The following is a 12354-nucleotide window of genomic DNA, read 5'->3' as shown; positions in this document are numbered from 1 at the left end:
CAAACACACCCTATAACTGTTATTGCTACGGCCCCACCAAGATGCAAAACCACTAAGAACATTAGTGCCGCATTTTTAGCTCCGGTTCACACTGTGTTTTCACAGCGTAACTTGAACATTTCCACATTAGGACTTTAACCCTCAGAGATTCACTGTTAGAAAATTGCTAAGTTTCCTAAAAGCAATTCAGTCATGTCTACTTTCACTAATTATAGGTTAATATGATATAAAACAGTAAATAACTTTATGAAATATTATATAATGTTTACAATTTTACAATAGTTTACAATTACAAGTTTACAATATAATGCATACTCTTAAGAAACTTAAGTTTGGTCAAGAATAAAATGGAATACATGGAAAATTAGAATTCGCAATGAATGAATTGCCTCGTTAAAAATGTGCCTTGGAGCATCTGCGCACAATCGTTTTATTTGTCGTTAAAACCTCAGACCGATGCGTCATCATTGTCTCAATTATCCGTCTGAAAGCGTGCAAGACTGATACGCGACGGAGACTCTTCTACCATGAGAACTCTAGAACACAGACAAAAATCCTTAATCGTCTTCAAAACGTCTCCCTTCCTCTCTCCCTTATTTGCCAGAGTGCAATAAAACAAGTTAATTATGGCGTTGAAAATATGAGGATAATGATAGGATATAAGATGATGGTCGCCCTGAGGTTATGAGTTCTTGATTCTCTCTGTTCCTTTTTGTTTTTTTTGCTTGCTAAATCCAAGGCGCCCTTCCCAGAAAAAGCTGAAGTTGTTTACAAGCGGTTTATTGACTTGTGTTGGATGATGGGAGATTTTCAGGTTGATGTTTGTGTAAGGATACAGCTTAGAGTTCTTTTAGTGAATAAATATTTCAGATGATTATTTCAATGCATCTGTGGTTCACTCCAGTTAGAATGCCATATAGAAGATTCTTTTTTCTGTCTTCTTTTTTTTTAAAAAAAAAGAAGGAATAGTCAAATTATTTCCTCCATGAATCACAAAAGGAGATGTTATTCAGAATGTCCGTGCTGCTCTTTATCTTAAAGTGAAAGTATATATCAAACAAGAAAATTGTTGGGTGGGACTTTATTTTATCTAAGTTATTGACTGGATTGTAAAAAGTGGCATATATATGGCAGGTGGTTTGAAGGAAGACGTTGAAAATTAAGGGGGCTTGGTGACATCAACGGCAAAGGAAAATTGTTTGAAATTGGTGGAGCAAATTATTACATGTATAAAAAGATAAATTACAATCTTTTTGATTTGGAATAACATGCATGGATGAATCATCCATAATAAGACCAGTAATGTACATTGTGGAAATATATAGCCTCTGTTTTGATTTCATGTTGGACTTTGAAGTCGCAAGCTAAATAGACAAAAGCACAAACATCCAATTTTATGAAGTGTGCATTTTAGATGGGCAGCCCTTAAACTACAGTAATCTAGTATCTTTGAACAGTTCACAAACTATAGGGAACTTGCGAAGGTGGCCTTTTTATTCATCTGATGAGTTAGTGATTTTAATTCACGAGTGAACTAGCTTTAGATTTAATGTCTGGCATAATTTATTCTTCAATTGCGCACGTGCTTGACCTGAGGTAACACAACAAGTGTGTTTGTGTGTTTATGGAGCTGCTGCAGTTCCTTATTTGAGGAAAAGCCCCAGACAAACAGACAGGGATTCCCCTTTCTCTCTCTCTCTCTCTCTCACACACACACACAGACACACACATACACATACGCATGCTTTCTCTCTTCCCATTCATCTGCCCTTCCGTGTCTGGACTTTGGTCAGGCTGTCTGAATCGCTCTCACGGCATTCCCACAGAAGTTGCAAAATCTCTCACACTTTCTTTCATTCTTGCAGACAGATGACAGACATCATGCTGCTGACTCCTTATGTCACAGTGATGACTTTGTGATTTCGTTCCATCTAGAAAACTTCATGACTAATTTTTACACTGTCACTTCCTGTTGGACATTCCAAGCTTCATTTATCTGTCGTCTCTTTGAAAGTGCAAAAGCCAAATGTAGGAAGTGAATTTAGAGTCAACGTTTTACAGGAACAGTCCCCCTAATGCAGGTTTTAACTGCTTTTTTCCACATGAACCTGAGCAACTAAAAATTTACCAGCAAGAAATATTTCTTTATGGCTATTCAAACTGAATTATTTTTAATTTTGCATATTAGAAATATTATATGATAAATACTTTTGTTTTTATAAATTAATTCATAAAATTATAATAAATAATACAGTATAATATAAAATATTTATTGTTATTATTATATATAATTGGATTATTATATAATACTACTAATAATAATTATATTATAAATATGATTTAATTTAATAAATACACTTTTATTATTATTATTAATATATAAAATTATTTCCTAATGGCAGTTATTCAGCTCTTTTTCATATTGTTTGGTGGCTTAATGCATGGAATATTCCATATGTGTCTCAACAGAGTTCACAACAGATGTTTTCTTTAGTATACGCTTACTTTAATTTGTACTTTACCGAATTTATTATATTGAAGTCACAGACCAGCTGGCAAGTAATTTTTTATTTATTATATCATTTATGGGTTGGTACTTCAGAAGATCAGCACATGTAATGTTTTAAAACTTCATTATTTTCACATATACTTCTTAGGAAAAATATGTTTGCAAGCGAATATTAGCTCAGCAGTGTGAAAACACTTTTACCGGCCACTGATAGGAAGTCAAACTTGGCAAGCCCAATATGAGTGATTAAACATGCAGCAAGTCTGTTAACAAGCTCATTTTAAAACTCAATGGTAAAGACTTTACATGCTCTCCAATTGATAAGCTCAATTAACAGTGACAGAACAACACCTTCCAGCAGTGACTGAGTTTACAAACACACCAGAAGAGGGCTTGTTGACATCAGTCATTAAAGAAAGTTGTTTAGAGGCAGAATAGGTGAGAAATTTAGTTTGAGGCCAAATTTGAAATTCAGAGACTTTCAAAGTTTGCAGCATATTACAAATGTGGAAATCATTCAAATGATTACGTTTTTATGCACTTAGCAAATGCTTTTTTCCCAAGCGACTTACATTGCATTTGAAGGTCTACACTGAATTCATTCCCTGTGAATCGAACCTCTGATCTTGCCGTGTTATGTTGTGCATCTGCACCTTGTGCGTTGCAGTCAGAAAATCTGCATCAACATAATAATGCGTGTTCACAGCGTGCGTTCATGTGCACATGCTCTGACAAGCGTGCTGTTTTGATGAATTCCTCTGTTTTATGTCGACCTACTTTTTAAATTCCATCATTCCTTTCATATACAGCATACCTCCTCCCTCTCAGACGCTTGCGAGATGGAGCGATTCGTCTGAACAAAAAAAAAGATAAACATGTGGCTTTTGTTGCAGGCATAAATGAACGACAGCATTCCGCATGAAACCACATGAAAGGCCTCCCATATCTCACACCATTTCTCCTCTTTCTTTTCTACAACTTTATCTTGCTTTCAATTTTCTTTTTTGCTCAGCATTTGTTTTCCTCTCATGGTTTGAACTGCCCATTTCATATTTATCAATACGCCAATCCATCTATCCATCTATCCATCTATCTATCTATCTATCTTTTTCGCCCTTCTCTCTGTCTCTCTCTCTGTCTGTGTGTTCCGGCTGAGAGAGGCCCCACCGCACGCAAAAACAAAGGGGCATTGTATTCTGGGTAAAATGTGGTAAGCAGACGCTGGTGGACGGCCCTAGCGGTTGCTGGCAGGCAGACACACTTCCTAACGCTGCCGGCACATGAGCTCTTGTTTTGGGAAAGCCCTGAGTTATGGCGGCTGTGGCGAGGGGCATTTATGAAAGCGGGACATGGCTTATTTTGGGAGCCAGTGGGGTGGGAGTGTGAATTTAGGCCCCACCGCAAGGTCACTCCATCTCTTTCTTTCTTTCTCTCTCCCTCATTAAGACACTCCTACATCCATCTATTGTCAGGGTGGGACCACCGTGTGCCCAGTGAAACTCATCTCTCACTTACTCCATCAAAATGGTTCCATCAAGTCTGAAAATACATCTCAGTGCAGTGGCTCAGGGGGCTTTGAAGTTTTCCTAGAGGGTCATATTTCCCAGCGGTGGTGGTGGATTACTGCGGTTCTGCTGTAAAAATAGAGCTGCATAATAGAAATGCATGCCAAATGAATTATTATATAGATAGATTATAAAGATGTATTATATAGAAATGGGATATCTTTCAATTAAGGAAATTGTTTTAGTCCCCAAAGATGATTTTAAGGGGAAAAACGGTAGTTTTAAAGGTGGTGTGTGTAATCTTTTAAATACTTTATTCTTTATCCATGCTTAATGTGGAGAAACTATAAATAGCCATTTGCAAAGCTTGAGGCACTGTTCAAAACATTGTTCAGTGTGTTCAAGCATCACAACCAGCCAAACCTAGCCACACTGAATGAACCAGTAATGTGTGTTTGGGAGCAAGACAATCTATTTGCTGACCAACTAGAGTTGGTGCATCATTATTTTGTGTTAGGCATGGAAATTACACACTTAACCTTTAAAGGATACATCTTATAATATATATAAAACTTTGTAATAGTGCCTAATACCTTATAACTCAAGGCTTACATCAAAGAAAATTAAAAGGAATGCTTCTTATTTAATGCCTGCTACAGATTTCGGCAATCCTATAAGATGATTACAAATCACACTGTAGTGTACGACATGGATCAATCAAAAAAAAAATGTGGGTACAACATGTATGTAGACTGTACGATGATGACACCAATTGATTCACAGGCAACGGCTCAAGTTAGTATTCGATTATGATGATTAAAACGTCATCAGCATGTGATCTAAACAAATAGAGCAAGATGAATCGCACTTTGGCGATTGTGGTTATTATGCGTGCTGAAAAAAAAAGAAGTGGAAGCGAAAGAGGAGATTATGGACGTGATCATGGCTAGGGAAAAGAGGCCAATTTGGCATGCCAAGCTTGCAAATGAAGCTTGAGGTAAGTAGGAGTTTTAAGTTTTAGTGCCATGTCGCGTTGATCAATACGCCATTTCATGTTGCATTTAATATGTAGTCAGCAGACGTAGGTCGTAGTAGCAAACACACTGAGATGATCATTGCTATATTTCTGTCACTTTCAGAAAATTATCTCAGACTATCTTTGGTCGCAAGACTATGACAACGACCGTCTTTGAACCTTCATCACTGTATGACGAAGTACCACCGTTTAGGAGCCACAACCACAGAAATCACCATGATTGATCTTCTTTAGTCTGGGACAGCCCAAAATGGGCATTAGAATCAACCATAAGAAGTGGTCTTTGAAGAAACCCTCAACACACAAATTCCCACGCATAAGGTTGTGTATTTGAGATAATGGTGATGACTCTGTGTGAATGACATCATAAAACGTACGACAGAGTCATGGTGATTCTCAAGTGTTGTGAACTCATAAATGAATGCCACTGGTCAACCACAGTCACAGACGCAAAAAGTGCTTGGTCAACGGTATGATTAATGAAATGCTGTACATTGTCTGACCACATATGAAAGAACATTTTGAAGGAGCAGACTTGAAGAGTCTGAGAAAGTGACTTTTTGGCTTGTTTTAAATGAGATACATTTTGGTGGGAAAAATCATGCTGTTCGTTACTTGAGTGAAATGTGTTGAAGTCGTTTTATGCAGTAGTATCAAGACTGTTTAGAACCTTAAGACTGGTGTGGTATTTTTAAAAGGATTCTAACCCATAACCCATAATTTGCACCAAAAAAAAGGCATCATTTAGTTTTATATGCACATTGTACACCCTTTCTCTGGCTCATAGAAGTAAATGTATTGTTTTCCTGCTGTGCCTTTTAGACCCTTATAGTATGTACACTTCCTCTGCACATTGTTAATGAGATAAAGCACCGCGCTGAACTTCTGCAGAATCTTTTTGCTGGGGTTTTCTTGTAGGATTTTCTGTCTTTTGTAGATTTTAACTGCCAAACACTTTTCTGAAACACGTAATTACTGTAGATCACAGATTCAGTATCATAGCATCAAACACATAGTGAAAGACAGTCATCTCACGAATGTGTGTGTGGGCATGTGAGTGCAAATGGGCTTGCATGTGTTTGTGTCTTGACAGATCATGAGCAAATATAAGTGATTCAACCTGCTGAATCAAAAACTATCAAAACTGACTTGATGTTGATGTTTATGAGGACTTGTTATGCACATTTAAACAAGCAGAAAGAGCCAGGGAGACCGTGCATACACTGGCATATGTGATGTTTGCAAATCAGAACTTACTTTGATGTTTCCTGTGTCTCCAGCCAATGATGTTTCAGAAGCCTCGCTTCAGCTGATGCACAGGCCGTAGCCTCCTCTAGGGGCCAGGAGGGCGACTATACCACCATGAAGTTAGTCCAAATCCAACTGAAAGAGGAAATGACATTCCATAAAACAGCATTTGATTTATTTCTCAAGGGAGGCATTTTTCTCAGACAGTTCTTCCTGCGGAGTCTCAATATTCCTAACAGCGTAATAAATCTTAGTACTTTTCTACCGCAAACATTAACTCGGATCTCTCTTTGTAAAACACTTCCTGCATGCTTCATGAAAAACAGACTGTTTTGATGACACGGTCCATTATGCATTTTCAGTGTTATGTCACATATGTTCTCTGAGCATTCTTAGTTCATAAACATTTCTTGTAAAATAGATACTTCTAGTGCAAAAAATGCACAAATTAATATTGAATGAGAGATAATAATGAATGAGACACTGAGAAGGCTGGTGTCATAGACAGACACAGTCATCTGAACCCATCAGATATTTCATCGAGTAAGGAGTTTTGTAAAAGTTTTTTCATCCTAGACAGTTCCTGAGAGGAAATATGGCTTTGATTCTGTGTTCTGTGATGGAGTGAGCGCTTCTGGAGAGAAATACAAAATAATTGTTTGTTTTACATTCGCTGAAAAGATCCATATACGCTTTGAATGCCGTCATCTGTAATATTTCTGTGCAATAACAATTCAGATTCATCCATCAGCAAAATATGCTTTGATCTGACATGATTTACTTAAAATATAAAACAAATCATGGCTTAGAGTGAATCATTCACCACAAGCTTCACTGTATTTGACAAAAGACGGTAAACTAAGCTTCGTTACAGTCAACAGCACCGAGAGCGTTTATATATCCTATTAATATGAGCGTGCATTTATGCTTTTTCCTCATTTGAATGTACATTTTATTTACACCGTATTAGCTGCATGCAGTGAAAATGAAGAGATGACATCACAAAGATGCATTGCACTCTAGACAGGACACTGTGATGATGTCATAGGGACACCTGATATGAGGTGGGGCAGAAATTCAAGCATGTAAACGGGAGATTTAGAGTTGACTGCAGGTCATCCGTGCTGCTTTCTCAGGCAGACAAACCCACAGTTGAAACACAAGGAGACACTGTACGGAAGGAATGCTCTCTGCGGCTTCCAGACTTGCTCCCTCTGTAATTTGTAAATGTACAGAAATGTGCTGCCGCCCACAGAGGGGGGAAGATAGCAAATCCACAGACTTATGTCAGCATTTTATGCCCCGATTTGATTTTTATCTGCGGGTATGGAGGCCTGTGTGTGTGTGTGTGTGTGTGTGTGTGTTCGGGGGGTGATGACCAATAAAGTAATGTTTTACCAGAGCATTTGGGGCAAATATCTGTGGTTTCTTCTGATTCAGTATTCTTCAGACTGTCGTGCTGCTTTTGCAAGAAATCTAAGTGGGTTCATTTGATTGTGTGTGTGTGTGTGTGTGCATGCGTTCATCATTGAGACATATGAAGTTATTTTTGACTAGCTATTGGATAAAGAGTAAATAGGTTGGCATGTGAACGTCTTTGTTACAGGGTTCAATGGGGTGAAAAGCCCAAGGAAAATGTGTATTGTTTTGTGGTCTCAGAGTGTATGACCATTGATATACAGTATACTTTATATATATTTGATTGAGCAACATAATTTGTGTCAAAATTATTTGTTTCGATGTAAGTTTGGATGATGGCAGAAGGGAGCGGAAGGCCTCTGGTTTGGCTGTATGAGTAGATGGTCAAACGTGATTTGCAACAAATGCATGATATTTTTGGAATAACATTTAAGTAAATACTCCAAAATAATCACATCAGCAATGGTTAAACAATGTTCAGTTTATTTAACCACTTTTGGCCCTCAAATATTTTATACGAGTATTGTTTTTCTTTTAGTATAGGGTGTATGTCTTGTATAAGCGTATATTACAAATGAATGTCCTATGATTGGAGCAGACAGTGTGAGCCATATTTGCACATCCTTTGCAATAAATCTATTCCCTCCCAATTATGGAAAGCAGTTTGTTGATGTTCAGGCATACTGTATCGATCCTGTGGATTTTTTTTTTGTGTGTGTGTGTTTGTGTGCCTTTTGCAGAACAATTAGGATATGAATTAATATCCAAGTATATGGGGTTTTACTTTAATCATCAGATCATTTAATCTTTCATACCATTTACTTTTTAAAATGAATAGTTTATTTTAGAATAGTCTGCATTTTTGCATGTCTAAAAAGGGAGGGGGAATTTCTTTTCTTGCAGAAATGACATGCAGTGACTTCACGAATCAGGATGTTTGTGCAATGCATAGTGACAAACAGGTTTAGGAAAGAGCTGTGTCGGATTTAGACCTTGTTTAGTGTTTTGGGGAGAAAATCAAATCAAAAGGATCTTTTACTCCTGGATGCATTTAACCCCATTGTACCCTTGTAAAGAATGATGGCATGTGGGTGCTCTCTGAGTCTGTGACTGGAATATTTTTCACTGTTTGAACTTTAGGCTGTTTTTGAGGGCTCGTGCCTCTTTGTATGAACTCACATCATTCCTCAGCGCTTGATTGCTCGATGTGTATTTGACGCGGGCTGTACGCGCAGATCGCATATCAGAGGGGCGCGCGTCATTAGGGAGGGCACGTTGCTGCGCGACTGTAACCGTAGAAACTGCGCGCGGAGTCTGAATATGACAGGCGCGCGGAGTCAGTCTGAGCGCGTGCGGTCACATATTAATAATAAACAGATGCTGAAAAATCACCGATATATGCATGCATCCACAACCACCCCTGACCAGCTTGTGTTTGGGGAGGTTTCTTGGCACTATCGTGTTCAGAATAACAATTTATGTTCACAGTGTCCTTGTGAAAGCTTGTTTTTTTTATATATATATAGCTGAATCAGTATATAGGTTTCAACATTTTTTTGTTTGTTTGTTTTTTTAAAGATGACTGGCGTATAGAAAACTGGCGCCAAAGCATAGCTCATTTACGCGGCGCGAGACTATTCATATTGTCAGACTGCGCTCCAAAAAAAATATTTATACATGTAATCATTTAGCAGACGTTTAAAAATTGTCTACGAATATATTTCTATACTAGGCCTATAGCATAGGCTACTACATATTATTGTAGGCTATATTGGCTACATTGCTATGATATTACTATTACTAATTATTAAGAACAACAAGCGCGCAACAATATAATGCAGCAATTCCCTTCATGCAGGCCTATTTGAAGTGCATGCTTATTGTTATTGTTCATTAGAAATTAATTAATTTAACAGAAACACTGTGATGCAAAGTGTGACTCAGTCATTGCTGTGATTAATCAAATTATTCTGCTTTATTTAAAGTGGTTATTCAGTGTGAAACACGCCAACATGTGCATATACTCAGTGCAGCGCAATGCAACGAGCGGGTGGAAATGTGAAGGCGTGAAAAGAGGAAGATAGTCTACATGTAAATCCTCCGAGCAGATGTTGATGAAACATGCTAATGATCTTGAGATGTGGGATAATGTGCATATTTTTGCTCACTTAGACCATTAGTGTGTGGGTGAGACTTTGACTCTTCTGTTATTCACATGATTTCCTTACGTCGAGATCAAAATAAACTAACAGCATTAATGCTATGATAACAGAAAAAATAACAGTCAGATAATAATAATAATAATAATAATAATAATAATAATAATATACTATAATATATTACTATTATATTATAATAATAATTATAATATTATTATTATTATTATTATTATTATTATTATATCTACACGGCTGTTGTTTTTTATTGTATTTATTAATTTCTAATTATTAAGCACACACACACACACACGTGTATTTGTTTTCGTTTGTTTGTTGTCGTTGTGTTTTAAGTGAGTGGATGTTCTCTCATAACCAAACGCTGGTTTCAAACTGAGCTCATCTTTAGCATGTAAACCCGCAGAATTCTGGCTCGAATCCTGCCAGCACGAGTCAAACCTCAAGCCCACTGCACATTCAAGCTCTCTGAAACACACTCTCCATCTCCGTCGCAGAACGAGCAGATAAATAATCAGAATAATATTAATGACCATTACGAATTAATCTACTGTTAAATTATGACTACTCTGTAAAGACATTTCTGTTGGCTTTATGTGCAGTCAATAAATCATTTTAAAATTGTGATATATATATATATATATATATATATATATATATATATATATATATATATATAGGAAACAATAACATTTAATAATTCAATTTGTGTTGCGAATCATTGACGACCAAATTAAAATAGAAATATGTTAATTCTTCTGATTGCATTTGAACTCGGTACTTAAATATGTACTATGCAATAGCCTATATATAAAATAGTGTATATATATATATATGTATTGTATTAGCTGTCGGGTCATTTGTGGAGTGTGAAGACATCTGTTTTTCCCGCACTCTCATCTGAAACAATGCGTTCATGACCCAGTTAATCAGCCAGTTAATACATTTGTTTGTATTGTCGCGATTTTAGCGTCAGTTTTAGAGAAAATTGTCTGTATCATCACGAATAACATTAGAAAGACACGGAAAAACTGCTTAACTCTACATAAAAAAGATGCATTAGGCAATATCAGCTGACCAACAGTAACAGCGATAATCGGTTTATTTCTGTCAGTCTATTTTCTGCCTTTCTCTCTGTCTTTTTCCCTCCCATTCAGTGTCAGTTTAATGTTGCTTTATATCACTTTTTGAGGAGCCACTGAAGGTTTTTAAACGACAAATGCGCCTACTAGTGGCGACAGCGTGAGCGCAGGGTGTGTCAACCACACAAGAACTCATTAGATTATAATTAAATACCATATGAGACTTATAAAATACTTTGTTGTTCTGTTATAATGGGGCTAACCCATTAATTCATTAATTCAATTAATTGAGCACAAGATACATGGAAGATATAGAAATATCTCAACATTATTTTTTATTTTTTCATTCAAAAATATTTGTTTGAATGTTATCAAAAAATGTAAGGTTGCCACTGAATGTGTTTAATTATTGTTATTGCTGCCTCTAAATTTTTTAATATATTTGTTGAAGCAAAAATTAAGGTTAATTAACTTTTTTTTTTTTTTTTACAAAAACAATAAAGATAAACTGGCACACAGACATTATGCTAAATAACTTCAACAGAAAATATTTAATTTTTTGTCTGTGGTTTTTAAAGGTTACACCTGGCAGACTAAACCTTCAATTATGTGCCATAACATGTGAGGGGAGGATTCAAATATTTATTGATAGTTCATTAAGTACATCGCTGATACTAATAGAGGAGCTTTCAGTTTTGCTTCGGCGCGTTTGATGAGTGGATCAAACCCAGCCTAGGTCGCTGATTGGTCGGTTAGACCCAGCCCTGATCGCTGATTGGTGGAGCGCTCAACGCACTCCAGGCTATAATGAGATGAGTAAATAACTCCTGTCTGCATAGCGCAGAGCGCCCCGTTTTGCATTCAGGCACGTCTGACTACCAGAAACGTTTTTCTCGATTTTACTCACTTTTTACGCTTGAACATCCATTTGGAAACAGAACATTTTACAACTAAAGAGGACTTTATTGCAGAAACTCTTCTGAAACTGGGATTAATTTGTGTGGACTTTATTTTCGGAGACTCTGGACTGATAGGACGGAAAGTGTCGCTCTGAAAGTAAAACTGACATCCAGGAGCGGCACAGACCTGCCGTACACACACTCTGGAATAAATGCTATTTAATACGTGCATTTAAAATAACAGTTCCGTATGCTTTGAGAGGCATAGTTAAAACAGTTCAATATCTCTTCTATCGTGCAGCACGAGAGTGTGTGCGCGCGTATGTGTGTGTGTGTGTGCTTGCGGTTTTTAGTTTTTTGCTGAAGTCAGTGGGAAGCTCGAGCGCACTTTAACGCTTCTGCATCCTTTGTGCGGCACTGAAACGCAAAGTAAACGGTCACGGAGGAGTTTTCCGTGTTCACTACCACGGACTTTCTGTACT

General features: G+C 37.0%; 1 protein-coding gene across 5 annotated transcripts in view; it reads left to right on the top strand.

Moving 5' to 3' along the window:
- runx3 (RUNX family transcription factor 3) overlaps positions 1-12354 on the top strand; it is a 54564-nt gene that overhangs the window by 14899 nt on the left and 27311 nt on the right. For 2 of the 5 annotated variants that reach the window (XM_079856025.1, XM_079856024.1), the window contains one exon: positions 6331-6417. The exons of 2 other annotated variants lie outside the window; for them this stretch is intronic. The gene's annotated coding sequence lies outside the window, so the exon portion shown is untranslated. Of the gene's footprint in view, positions 1-6312; positions 6418-12354 lie in introns of those variants that run through there. One more of the 5 variants, XM_079856026.1, reaches the window with a different exon arrangement.

This window comes from Squalius cephalus, assembly GCF_949319135.1.
Source record: "Squalius cephalus genome assembly, chromosome: 21".
Lineage (NCBI taxonomy): Eukaryota > Metazoa > Chordata > Actinopteri > Cypriniformes > Leuciscidae > Squalius > Squalius cephalus.
Note: the sequence above shows the minus strand (reverse complement) of the source record. Positions and strands in the feature narration are given on the sequence as shown.